Raw genomic sequence first — 12180 nt, 5'->3', positions numbered from 1 at the left:
GAAGACTGGACACATTCAGGCGGATTCAGTTCCCCGCACAGTCCCACCCGGCTCCTCCCTTCATGCCCCCTCCATGGTGCTAAACAGGTCATCTTCCCCTATTTGTCCCTGCAGCTGTGTAACTATATAAAATTTGTCCCAGTAAATAGGACCTTTAAGTCGCTCTCGTTTGCTGAGAAGGGTTCGAGTTTGAGCCATTCTGGGAAGGTTCACAGGTTAAGGCCTGAAAAACAACTCGCTAAGCTCTTCTTTAAGCTGAACAGAAATAAATTTGTAGAGCCCGGGCCCGTCTTTCAGACGACCGGTCGAGACCGTCGTTTGTTTTCAGACTGCTTCACACGCACGGAGCCTCGTGGTTCTAAATTAGCTCCACAAAGGCCCGTCGGACCATTATAACTTCATTCAGCGAGCGCATGATGAGAGTATGATGGACATAAAGGAAAGAGATGACAGCAAACATGCAGAGCTCATTAAACATGTCTTCGACAATGGGTCATCATTGTACAAGCAGCTGCTGACGGGGAGAATCAGTCTCATGGGCCCCGCAGGGCCCCCTGTGTGACCTTTGGCTTACATCACAGTGTCATCAGCAAAATTATGATCTTTTTACGCACTTATTTAAATGATTTCTCCTTCTCTCCTGTAAGAATATACGTTAAGTGGAAAAGGTTTTTCAGGAAGAGCAGGAACAGCTTAATTAGGCATTTATATTTGCACAATCATACACAGGAAGGGTTACTTTTTGATTATTTGAGCTTGGAATAAATATGATGCTGTGACAATAGAGCAGGACAGAAGAGAGTTTTGAGCTTTTGTTTTTAAATTTTGAGATCAAACACCTATTTGACATATTTGTAAAAAAAAAAGTCAAACTTTCCTTCAGATCAATGCATTTTTTTCCCGACATAAAAAAAAAAAAAAGCTGACATAAACATGCTAAAACGCATTTTGTTTGAACACAGGTGAAAGTCCTGACCGTACACGCAAAATCAAGTGGAGCTGACCGACGGCTTCAAATATTAAAAGCCACGCTGCAACGCTGCACGGGACATTTGAGCGTTCGGGTTTTGTGTAAATGTAGCGACTTAAAAAAAAAAAAACAAGATTTCAGGGATGCGTTTTCCACTCGAAACACGTAATTACCGGGGCGGTCTGCAGAAGACTGCAATTAAATGTAGAGAGGAGGAAAATCGGCCAGAGGAGGGGTAAGGGGCTAGGGTGTGTGTGTGTGTGTGTGTGTGTGTGTGTGTGTGTGTGTGTGGGTGTGTGGGGGTGTGTGTGTGTGTGTGTGTGTGTGTGTGTGTGTGTGTGAGAATTAGCATTTTCCATGACCATCTGGCATCGGCGCAGGCGACTGGGAACAAAGGAGAGCTGGATGGAGAGGAGAGGCGAGTGTGCCATCGCATTGACCTGCAAATGAGGCTTTGTCACCGAGTTAAAGCTCCCTGACCCCCCTCCTTACCCCTTCCAGCTCTTAAAAAAATAACCAAAAAAATAAATAAATCCACATTTAATTTTGAGTACTTGAGTGGCGCACGGGAACCTGAATAACACACACCTGGCTGTGCTTTGGGGCTTCAGGCCGAAACAGGTGGAGAAAGAGGGACTTGTAAAGTTCAAGCGACGTGCTGCAGGTTATTCAGGGCTAAATATGCTTTAAAGTTTAGACGTAGAACTGAGTTCAATGATTAAACAGGTGTGCAGCTGTAAAAGAGTAAAAATCAGAAATTAGTCGAGTTAAATGAGTTTCTATGGAGAAAACCAGGGATTTGTTGTGTTGCACGCTGCAGGGGAACCTGAAAAAGAAAAAAGTCTGCTTAACATCTGCAAGGCTTGTTTGATGCTTGTTCAAGCAGATACTTATTTATTAAAACTACAAAGTAAGGACTAAACAGTGCAATTAATTCAGAATATTGGATGACATTCCAAAATAATCCCAAAAATAATCCTTATTTAATCCTGCTGGAAGTTTACATCCTCCTACGTGAGTGTGTGTGAGCATTGTGCATGTGCGCGTGTGTGTGTATTTTGGTGGTGGTGGGGGTTCGTCAGCTTGTTGGACACCTGTCTCCTTGTGAATGCGAATGAATAGAGTTTGCAAAGGAGCGAGAGACGACATATTTGCATGCTCATCAAAAATAATGACTCAAACAAATCATGAAATTGAGGAATTATGTACGGAACCACAGGCTTACCTCTCTTATAAACATTTGGTTACAATAACAAGTTTAGTGCATGAAAACAGACAAACAGCAGCCATTAGACAGTTCACTAAATGAACAGAGAAAAGAAAAACAAAGTCATTAACATCCACCGGCAACATTTAGCTCAAAATCCCAGAGTATTTTTAATTCATTTCAGAGGGAAATGATCTCGTACCACATCACCTTGGTGTACGGCGCGAATTAACGCAAATTAGTCCAAACAGAGCAATCAACCGTGTGTGCAAAGTTTAATGTTTTCCCACAATGAGGGGAATTACTGCAGAGAATCTGCAGGTCAAGTTACTTCTAGTTTGACCACCAGATGCAGACGCGAGGCCAGTGTTTTCTCTTTTCTTTCCTCTCTCTCTCTCTCTTTGGCTTTTTTTCCTCTCTTTACATCCACTCAGTATTCATGCCTGTGGATAACAAAGAGCACGGCTCAATCCACGCAGGAGGCGGTGTGACAGGGAACTCGTGGCAGCTTTTCAAATATCTTCTTTCTGCATCTCCAACCCCTCCCTGTTTCGCCCCCCTCCCGCACCCCGCATCTCGACTTTGGTCTCGGTTGGAGTAGGAAGGAGGTAAAGAAAGGAAGGAGGGGGGTGAATCAAGCCGCCGCTTCGATCTCTAAATCGCTTTGCGCTCCCCACGCATCAAGGGGATCAGATTTAATGTTGCACGGGGAGAAAGAAAGAAAAAAAAAAACTGAGATCGTTTAGAGATGTTTTATAAAGTTTGGTCGAGGTGATGAAGCGAGTGGCAACACTGTGGGGTTTAGAGACGGGCCTACTTTAATAAAACAAAACTTTTACTAGTGAAATTGGTGCAAGAATTTGAATGCATTTATTTTGGATCAATTTTATTAAATACATAGTAGCAGAAATGATTTGCATTCCCAATCTCTTTATAAAAGTACTAAGATCATTATGATGAATCAAACCATTTCATAAACAACAGGGTATTTAAATGTTCAAAACTACAGGATCATCTTCCTTAATACACATTCAAAACCTACAGGCTCAGATCACTCAACAACAAAACCACCTCATTAATAACGTGCAGTTTTACCCTATTTTACAAAGCACTAGAATCATATCAGACAAGCATCTTCACTGTTTCTTTCATCCATTTCCTCATGCCCCAAAGTTAGAAATAAACAAAAACTGCATCTAAAGCGTATAACTATCTTGAAGCAGTAGTAAACCTTTTGACTTAACCTTTCTTTGAACATTTCACATCACTGCCCGTTCTTTATGTCTCACTCAGGGTTAAGAACAACTAGCTCTTCTAGCTAGCTAGAAATCATTAGCATTGTTGCTGAATGGCTAAAAGCTAGACACAAACGTTTTAAATCTTCTCCCAAGTTGGTATGCAAACGTTTCCCCTGACAACCACAGATAAGATGCACTTAAAACGGCATGACTAAGAAGCTCAATTTGCTAGCAGGTTTGACTTTTTAGCATTAGCGGTGTTGCTAAACTTAAGCTGGATAAACAATTACATTTCTCAAAATCTTTCATAATCATCTTAAAACATTTCTTTATTCTTCGTTTAGTTAAAATAGCACAAATTTAGAGAAATAAGCCTAAACACAATTTGGTGTGAGCCACACACGACCAAAGAGGACAGCTAATGGCTGACCAAACCAATATTAGTTGCCATTGTTGAATTTAGAAATTAATAACTTAAATAACTTTAATGCCTAATGCTTCATAGGCAAGATAATTCTTTTTTATAATACATATAAAAATCAACCTATCAGTAGCCTGCAGCGTTTACCTGCCAGAGTTATGAAATGAATCCAGGATCAATATCTCGGGATGAGAAACTCTCAGTGTCTTGTTACGAGATACATAACTCATTAAGATGAGAAAGTTTCTCATTATAACGAGATACTAAAATAAGTTCCTGTGACAGACTGCCACTTCTTAAAAATGCTCCTCTGACTTTCCGTCTTTTTACTCTCCTAGTTCTTAGATGATCAGAAATCCCATGGCGTTTTGCCGTTTTATTTTTACAACCCTTCTTGTTTAAACAAGAACATATTTTGGTTTTAACTTCATATAAATCTCATTACAACAAGAAAATACAGCTAAAGTTATTCCCTCTGGCAGTTGAACACTTCAATGTGTCTTAATATGAAGCAATATTTATTTTTACCCCTAATTTTGTAGTATATTAAAATTCTCAAAATTTTTAATATAGCATACTGGTTTCTAAATATAACAATACATAATTATTAAATTCTTATAATTCTAGCCACTTTTTTTGGTAACAAATTCTAACAAAATGATTTGAATATAAATGAAAATGTTGGTTTATATAACGGTTAGCTCGATTCATTGTGTCCAGCACTAAGGGCTAATGTATGTAAGTCAGAACGACGTCACATTTGTGGTTAAGAAAGTTTTTGTGTCTCTCTGTAGTTGGATTAGCAAAGTCAGTCCTGAAGAAAAACTTGCTAACTTTAGGCAATTGTTGCCAACAAGCAACAAATTTTTCAGGGAACATTTTTAAACTTATTAAACTGGCACAGATCCTTAGAGTCATTTTACAAGTCAATACAAACTAAATCTTTCTAACTTTTAATTTAAACATTCAGGTTATACGCAAAATCTCTCTTTTGTTTTATGATTATTATTATTATTTTACCCAGTGGACAAACCAGATCAAACAAAATGATCTTAATAACTTGGCATTTAACAAAATATGTTGATTTCTTTTTATTATTTAATAATACATTTTTCAGTTTTTATTCATTTTTGATGTCAATGTGGATGTTTTCAGTTTTTCTGAAACTACAAAAACACTGCAAAAACAGCAGAGACGTGTTTTCAGCGTAAAGTAACTTAAAATGACTTTGGAGATTTCCATTATGCTTCTGAAACTGTTTCGTAAAAGTATTGTCATCTATGTTTGTGCAGTTGAAAAAAAGGTTTAATATTAAATGAGGATATAAATGATTTAAGTGTCTCAGTTCAGCATCAGCATTTTTTCCCCCCAAAAAAGAAATTCCCTTTGACATTTTTCTCTTCTTTCAACTTTTTCCCCCATATACATCATAATAACACGGACTACAATAAGAACGCTTTCATTTCTCTTGTTATTAAGCCAAAATAACATTTGACAGCCCGCTGACTTAAAGTGAAACATTTCTAAGTACTGCCAATCAAGAGATTTCCATTCTCTTATTTTCACCCCCTCCAAAAAGGTGACAAGGTCAACACCGCCTGGCGCCAAAAAGGAGAAGACCTCCATTATCTTCATTCCTCAGGGGCAAGCCCCCGAAATATCCAGAAGCGGCGCAGATATTCATAGGGGTTCTGTTCGCGTGACTTTGTGGAAGTTGCTTTTTGTAATGGGGCTCCCCGGCAGACTTGCACCTCTTTGTTCCGTCGAGCTGAAAAACGTAACTTTTTTTTTTTTTGAGGGAAAAGCAGGTGTAACTAATAACATTACCAACGGCTCATTCATTTCCCCTGTAGAGTCTCGCTGTAAGCCATGACAGAGATTCAGCTGGCACAATGCAACACCGGCTCTCCTGCCAGACACACTGTTAATGATATTAGCTACGTCTTTGTCATATTAGCTTAATGCTGGGCTTTAGATACAGGATGTCACAGAAAGTCTAATTGTCCAGCCACACCTGGCAAACCGTTTATATAACAAAACAGCAAGAATAAAGTTTGCATAGCTGGATGTTTTAAATTTGAAATCAAACTTAATCGGTAAACTTTGTGGATTTCTGAGCTCACAGCCACGTGAGCGTCACATTTTTTCCTTTAGACTGGACCTAAAAAATCCAACTTGACCCAGCTGAGCCCATAGACGTTGTGTCTGAGCCCAATCCGACATGACTATTTAACTTTATTAATAAGTCCAAAGTAAACCTGACATGATTTTAAATAAAATTTTACTGCTTTTGTATCACAATTTGAGTAAACAGTGGAACTTCTCGAGTTTTTAGCCTTTTTTAGCGTATTCCAGCTCAATTTTGTCGCTTGTTGAAACGGCAGGGTGAGTCAGGTGCAAATCCTCTGGGATGTGTGATTGATAGGAGCGGAGCAGGGTGGGGCTGAAAGTGCTGTGTCTATTGCGCTGCACTTTTTATAGTTTAATGAACTTCTCTCTCTACTTTATTTCTTTCCTCAACAGGGTAAGATGCGAACTCCTTTATTTAGATTAACTCAACTTTATGTTGTGCCACTTTACGTGGTGTATGCATTGTAGGTTCCTCAAATGCGTCACAGAAGCCTGAGCTCAGCCCAAACCCAATCAGAAATTCATAAATCTAAAGTCAAGTTCGCTTCTGATCAAGACATCAACCCTGCAGATACAAGCAGGGAGTAGATTGAGTGTTTTAAGGTGATGAGAATTCATGGAAGTCAAAGTACATACCTGAATCTATCTGAGAATCTGTAGTAACATTGAGAAATTGCTGTTCATAGATGCTCTCCATTCAGCCTGTCTAACCTTGACCTACTCTACAAGGAATTATGAGAAAAACATCAGTTTCCAGATGTGTAAAAGAAACCGATGTCCTTTGTATTTCCCAAAGGACGTAAAGCGGTAATTGCATCCGTAGGTTCTACAAAACATTGACCATTTGAAACAATGCATAGGTTGCTTTTGAATTCATATCTTGTGGTTGTGGCATGACAAATTGCACATTGAGTGGTTACTGAAGGCGTTGAGGAGGCTGACAGAAGATGATTTAGTGTTGACTATGGACTGCGATCGATGAGGTTCCAGGTTCAGACCAGCACAATGAGAAACACCTACAGTGGTTTCACACATACTGTAGCTATCAAAAACTGCAGCGAGCGCTGTGGCTTCACAACCGGAGGAACATATGCGGCTCCCCAGGAAGAGGTCTGTCCCATTGTGGCCGTGCAATTGTTCGTAGAAAAGAGCGGAGGAGACGTAGATAGCGCGATGACACGATGAGAAATGAGATCTAACTCCGTCCCAGCGCCAGTCCTGACAGCCCGAGTCCTCCACCACCATTCTTCCACCCTCCCTCCTTTTGTTCAGATCCTTTTCAGCTCCTCTGCCGCAAACCTGTTCCCCTTCGCGTCAATTCTTCCGCCGGACGAGAGTCTTCTGGTGAGCGGCTGCTATCTCCGCTTTATCCGTCCATCCATCCATCCGTCTCGGTGACGCCTCTCCATCCCCGCCGCTCTCCTCCATTGGCAGGAAAGTTTTTCTTCTCCCTCAATCGTCTTGGCTCATAAAACTTGAGGGAGGAGGGCCAGCAGGCCGAGCTTTCAGGGCTGGCTACACCGCTATGTGTGCACTGACTCGGACTAATGCTATTCATGCCTTGCACTTGCTCTCCTGGTCGGGATGAAAAGGGTCGGCCACGGCAGCCTCCACAAAGGGGCATCATTCATCAGGCCGCAGCCAGGAGAGGCAGATTTTGGAGTCATCCTTCTTGCAATCGGAAGCACCAAGTTCATTCAACTGGACTGTCTTCCAGTAAGCTGTGCGGGTCGGTGATGGCGTCCTGGACTTAACGACGTCAGATCATTCGTGACGGGACATGATGGCAATATAGATTTATAACCGTACTCCAATGTCATCAGGCAGCTATTAATCTTCACCTTTTCTGTGGCTTCTCTTTTGAAAACCTGTTGGCAGTCAACAACAATACCCAGAATGCCTCAGGGTCTCGTCAGCTCTTCCTAATTTGTGGTTGCGGTCCGGGGGGTTAAATTCGCTCACTGTTGGCTGCTTGACCCGGCGGATTAGCAACATCTTTCATTTTTTTTCACGCAGGGCAGTGCCAGTGGGCCGATTCACCAGGGGCAATTACACAGCAGGGAAAAGCCCGCTCAGGCACGTACCAGCGCTAATTCCTACAGAAGCATTCGCACGTGTGCATGCACACTCAAAACATGCTTGTAAAAGTTTATGTAAGGATATCGGAGTAGAAGAGTTGTTGGATGAGAACGGTGAAGAAATAGAGACATTACTATTCTCTGTCAGATGTGACTCAAATACGAGTCAGACGGTTTGTTTTCAAGACTGCTAGCATGCAGTTGTGATTACATAAAAAGGGACTTTTGAAGAGACACAGAAGATTTGATTGTTTGGGATGAAAAGTTACATAATTATTAATTGTCTTATTTAAGTTCAGTTTGGAAAATGTTATTTTGCCAGGCAAAATGAAAAAAAGTCACTTTTGTGAAAAGAACTTGTGAAAAGTTTGTTTGTAAAACTTAAAGTGAAAACATGACTCGAATTCAGATGTTAAAATACTCTAGAAAACAATCTACTTGAAACTACATTTTTCTGTTTTTCGTTAGCTACAATATTATTTCTATTAGCTAAATAACAGAACAATAACAGAGATTTTTCTCTCTTTTTTACTATAATAGTTTTCCTCACGTTCAGAAGTTAACCCTTTGAGCTGAGCTGCACTACCTTCAAATTGAATGAATTGGATCAACTCTTTTGGATATCCCTCCATATTCTTCTAGCAGTACTTTGCTGGAAGTTTAAACCTTCTGACAAAACTAAGAGGCATTAAAGCAGCAGTATGTGACTTTTAAAAGAAAATGTTTTTTTTTTTTAAATATTTGGTAAAACTACGTTTACGTTGTGACAGTATGGTATGAGAAAAATAATCTGTGGAAAAAAAATCAAGTTAGTCTGCCTTCTCCCTACAGACCTCCTGTCATCTAAAATATGACGCTCTGTCAGAAACAACCAATCAGAGGAAGGAGGAGGGTCTAGGCGCTGTCAATCACTCTTGTCCCCTTGCTTCCAGCTAAACTACAGCTTCTTCCTGTTAGCAGAGGCTGTCATAAATGCTCAGGCTAGTTGGCATTGCCATCAATGGCAACGGATAAACAATTTTCCTGGACCGTTAAGTTGTTTGTCCACCATTAGCACATTTAGCATCGCATACACATTGATTGATTCACCCGGCTCTGAGTGGTTGCTTGTGACCAGTTGCATTTCTGCAGACGACAGTAGTAGGTCGGGAGGAAATGGAGGAGCTCAATTTTTTTCACAGACTATCATCAGTCTCATACTGTCATGACATAGTGTCAGTTTTAATAAAAATGTAAGAAAACGCATTTTTGTAAAAGTTACATATTGCAGCTTTAACTGTGAACACAAAAACATTCACAACATTATTTTATTATTGGGAGGGCTAAATGTGGCGCAACTTGCCAGAAGTGCAATCAAAAATGTAGCTGTTGAACTAACAATAATAACAATAATAATACTAATAAAACAAATCCATTAACACGGTTAATGAATCTTCCATCTGCGCACACAATTGCATTTGAACAATGTTGTTTTTGTGCTTAAGTGAAGAATCAAGAGTCAGACCACCACACGCAGACACACTATAGGTCAAGCAAAGAGCAGACCTGGCAGAGCGACACCGCGGGCAACAATGCGCACAAAGGCCTAAACGATGGGAAGGGGAGAAACTGGCAGACCTAACGAGGTGTCCTGCCATCTTCTCCTGCTCCTTCCCTCCTGCTCAACAACAACAGATGCTGTGTCCCATGAAGGCGCCGTCAGCTGCACGAGGATGGGCTGAAACGTGTCCACAATGACGAGGAACAAAAAAAGGCATTCCCAAAAGTTAGCATCCCTGGTTAACAATACCGACTTAGGAGGAGGAGGAGGAGGAGGTGAGAGCGCTCTCTCCAGGAACGGCTCCGACCCCTCCCTTTTTACTACCATGCTACGCCCGTGCATGCACGCACTTGTCAGCTGCAGGCCAGGCGCTGTCTGAGTCCAGATGGTGGCGAAACGCGTAACTCACTTATCTGTCTTTGGCCTCTAAAGGAATGCTTAAAGGCCTCTCCAATTCCCAGCGGACGTCACCGAAAAGGAGACGCAGGGAGAGGAAGGCCATCTGCTCCCAGATACCACGGACGCCTCCCATTCCTGTCCGTCCCCGTCCCCCAAGAAAAAAATAAATAAATCCGCCCCCTCTCCCCACCGACCTCAGAGAGATCTGTGATTCCTGCTCTCATCCCAGAAAGATTACGCTTGAAGTGTCATCCCAGGGCAATTAAAGCACCGCCAACTGCAGGTGTGCAACCTGGCTAATGATATTCGGAAATACATACATAAATCGATGTGAAGGATAATTTACTGCAAGCAAGTGTTGCTCTGTGCATTCCCAAACTTACAAAGAGAAGTCCAAAATGATGGCATTCCACCACAATTTTCACACTGAGCAAGCACTATAACATAAACAGAACCTAAATGTTTTTACTGGTTTGTGCAGCAAAAATTTTTCTTTGTGCCACTATCTTTTGAAATATATTAATAAATGTTTCCAGAGGTCATTAAAGGTCAACTAGCCTTCCTCTTACGTTCACTAAAAATCAAACAAAGTTTGAGTCAATCAACTGTGCAGCAAACATTTCAGCTGCACAAACTGGAACATAAAAACAAAAGTATACAAACTGTGTTTGATTTCGTTAATGTTGGGGGTCAGGTTGACCTTTGATGACCTCTGGAAACTTTATTTTTTTTAATCTTTAAAATGATAGTGGTACAAATGCTGCACAAACCAGCACAAATCTAGGACTTTAAATTGACACCGTATTTTGTTTGATTTTGTAAGTGTAGAGGTTGACATTAGCTTATAGCTAATGTCATTTCTTCTAGCTTACAATAAGAAATACTGAAGGCTAATGTTTAAGCTACAAGCTAAGTGTTAGCTTACAGCATTTCTTGCTCTATTGCCGTTTTAAAGCTTTTGTTAATAGAAATAAAAGAGTTCAAAACATCTCTCTGGAGAATTATAAATACAATAACTGTAATGTGTTTTTCTTGTGAGCTATACTATTCTACTTTATTGAATTTGACTATTAATAGCCGTGGAAGTGTTTACCTGTATTTAATCCTGACCACTTTTGACTCGATCTTTGACTCTGTTCAGTTTTTAAAAGTTGTCCAAGTTTTTGATCCCAGTCTGAAAAATGACCCCTTCATATGTGATAAATTAGAATAGAATTTTTGTAAATATTGTGTACCCGTTCCAGATAAAACTCTTTAATGCCTTTGACGTCAGGACTCTGCTCGGGCCTCCATCCTGTGGCCCTCACAAAACGCATCCAGGCCCCGGCAGCTCCCCATGAAGCCAGCAACAAAACCTTTGCACAAAGTGGCACCAGCCAAACGGAGAGCCAATAAGCCGAGGGGGGGTGGGGTTTGTTGGGGAGGCTGCTCAAGTGCTCGTTTGTGTGCAGGCGAAAGAGTGCGTGCGTGTGTTGGAAGCGTGTGTGTGTTGATAAAGCGCGCCCATCCAGACGGGGACGCGGTGTGTGTGGGTTTTTTGCCGAGTGAATGGCGATTGTGTACATTTAAAAAAGAGGGGGTGTCGCCCTTGCGTGACAGTGGATGTCAAAGTCTGGAGTGAGCGGCGAAGTGTGTGTCTGTGTGCGGCGGGTGAAAAGGAAGCGTCAGTCGGTCAAAGTATGCCCCCATGTGATGGATGCGAGAAATAAAAGTTGGGCTCATGAGGAAAAACTGCGTCTGTATGATCTAATAGAGATTCTTTCCATCACTGTGCTGATCTTACTAGACTTTCTTGAAGTAATTCCTTACCTGTTATGATACGTTCAATAGCAGAATTACATTCACTGGCATTTCTTTTGGTTTAACTTCTGCTGCAAGCGGAAATGTGTTAAATACGATCATCAGGTTCTTTCCCCACCTGCTGAAAAGCTCCTGCTGAGTTTCACTTTTACTTAAGCTTTCAACATCCAGATTGGGCCACACAAACAACAAAATATAAGAAGATTTCAACTTGAGCTTCAAAGAAAATGAAAATTGTAGGTACATTTTACAGTTTTTGGGCTCCATGTGATTATTGTAGCAAGCTGCACACACATCATTAAAGGTGCATTTTGTAGTTTTTAACAAATGTTAACTTGCCCTGAAACTAGACTTTTGTTACACTTAGAGGATATGTACGCTTTACTATTTGAGTTTG

Source organism: Poecilia reticulata, chromosome 6, assembly GCF_904066995.2.
Source record: "Poecilia reticulata chromosome 6, P_reticulata-male-v2, whole genome shotgun sequence".
Classification (NCBI taxonomy): Eukaryota; Metazoa; Chordata; class Actinopteri; order Cyprinodontiformes; family Poeciliidae; genus Poecilia; species Poecilia reticulata.
This window is presented reverse-complemented; position numbering follows the sequence as displayed.